This window comes from Humulus lupulus, chromosome 1 (assembly GCF_963169125.1).
Source record: "Humulus lupulus chromosome 1, drHumLupu1.1, whole genome shotgun sequence".
Classification (NCBI taxonomy): Eukaryota; Viridiplantae; Streptophyta; class Magnoliopsida; order Rosales; family Cannabaceae; genus Humulus; species Humulus lupulus.
Window position 1 is genome coordinate 140,250,939 of NC_084793.1, and position 2,369 is coordinate 140,253,307.

At 36.0% G+C, this 2,369-nt stretch overlaps 1 non-coding gene across 1 annotated transcript; it reads right to left on the reverse strand.

Annotated features, from left to right (window-relative positions):
• Positions 1-1,587: 1,587 nt before the first annotated feature.
• On the reverse strand, positions 1,588-1,690 carry LOC133813320 (small nucleolar RNA R71). The gene has a single exon (XR_009884344.1). It is a non-coding gene; the product is annotated as a small nucleolar RNA R71 (small nucleolar RNA).
• Positions 1,691-2,369: the final 679 nt, after the last annotated feature.

Here is a 2,369-nt window from a genome sequence, read left to right on the forward strand (position 1 = left end):
TGCAAGGGATATAAAAGGAAAAGTTTAATTAGGGTCTATGGACATTTTTGGAGGAGATTAGATCAGAGATTAGAGGCTTGGAGAAGAAGAGGAGGCTAGAGATAATCAAGATCATCACCATTACATCTAGTTTATTTCTTCTTCCTTTCATTTTTAGTTTTTAATTATGAACAAATACATTGCTATTATGTTTATGTTTGTAATGGAGAACTAAACTCTTTTTGTGCTAGAGTATTAGATGAATCTATTTTGATTATTGAATTGTGGTTTTTATTATTATTTCTATGAAATTCTTCTCGTTTGTTCATATCTTCTTGATTTAATTTTCTCATATTAATGTTTGGCCATCATTATTGTGAATTGAAATCTAGGGTTTATGCTTGAGAAAGATAAACGCAGATTGGACATAAGAAGATTTGACATAGAGTGATTGTGAGATTGAGAGATTCCTTGAACTCTATGAATTTGGCTTAGAATAACTATTGCTTAATGATGTCTTGATTAATTAATAGCGAATAGAGATATCATATTGATTAATTGAGATTAATTGCATATATGCTTGAGAGAGATAAATGCATTATATTAGAATTCTAGAAATTACAAATGAGGAGAACTAATTAGGATAATAAAGAAACCATGTTCATAATTGAATAGTGAAATCATTACTCTAGTACATTTATCTTTTATTTATTCACTTTCCAAGAGCATTAGAATTGATTATCTTGTTATTTCATATTCTTTATTTTATTGTTTGATTTATTTATTGGCTTTTCTAATTAAAATTATAGACTTAACAGTAATAATAATTAGTGAATTTAATATTTAATCCCTGTGGGTTCGACATCTTTTAATTTAAAACTATATTGCAATACACCGTACACTTGCGGTAGAAAAATCTGTATCAAGTTTTTGGCGCCGTTGCTGGGGATTAAAATTAATTTTACTAATATTGAAACTTTAAGTCTTGATTTTAAATTAGAATTTTATTTATTTTGTAACTAACGTTATAGATTGTTCTTGTGTTCTCAGTATATGCGAAGGACTAGGAGTTCTACACCTGTTCAGCCTCTGAATCCTGAAATTGAGCACACACTCCGTCAGTTGAGATCTAAGAAAAGGACTGAAGAGCTTAATATGGACAACAACGGGGTGAACAACAACGGTGGCAATGGTAATAATAACAATCAACCAGCTGCTGGGGCTCCTCTTAATCCAGCGCAGCGGGCAGTGTGTGACTTCTGCATGCCTGTTGTGAATGAAAATCTCACTGGAATAGCAAATCCAGCCATTGCTGCCAACAACTTTGAACTAAAACCTGCACTAATTAACATGGTGCAGCAAAATCAGTTTGGGGGTCTAGCTACTGAAGACCCTAACATTCACTTGGCCATATTTCTGGAGGTATGTGCCACAGTGAAGATGAATGGCGTTACTGATGATGCCATCAGATTGCGTCTCTTCCCTTTCTCCTTGAGGGAAAGAGCCAGGAGTTGGTTGCAATCTTTGCAGCCTGGAACAATTACAACATGGGATGAGATGGCAAGAAAGTTCCTGATTAAGTTTTTCCCTCCTTCAAAGTTAGCCCAATTACGCAGCGATATTGGACAATTTCGACAGTTAGATCAAGAACCATCTATGAGGCTTGGGAGAGGTTTAAGGAATTATTACGACGTTGTCCACAGCATGGTTATCAAAATTGGATGCAAGTTCAAATTTTTTATCAAGGGTTGAATGCTCCAACACGAACAATAGTTGATGCTGCTGCAGGAGGTGCTCTATTAGCCAAGACAGCTGATGAAGCCTTCACTTTGATGGAGGAAATGGCTACCAACAGTTATCAGTGGCCCAATGAGAGGTCAGGCCCAAGGAAAGTAGCTGAGTTATATGAAGTTGATCAGATGACAGCCATGAATGCCCAAATTGCTGCTCTACAAAACCAAGTGGCTGCTCTATCAGTGCAAAAGAATCCAACGATTATGGAGAGTGTAGCAGGGGCTGCTGCAATGCAGGGGCAAGAAATGAGTCCAGAACAATCCCAGTTTATGGCAAATCGCTCCTTCCCCAATAATTACAGAAGCAACAACATGCCTAATTATTATCATCCAGGATTGCGCAACCATGAAAATTTCTCTTATGCTAATAATAAAAATGTGTTGCAACCACCTACGGGATTCAATTCTCAACAACAACAAGAGAAAAAGCAATCGTTGGAAGACATTTTGGGCACTTTTATTATGGAGTCTAACAAGAGGTTTGGAAAAAATGAAGCAAGACTCGACAATATAGAAACCCATATGACTAACATGGGTGCTTCAATGAAGAAGATTGAGACTCAAGTGGGCCAATTAGCTAATGTGGTGAATTCTAAT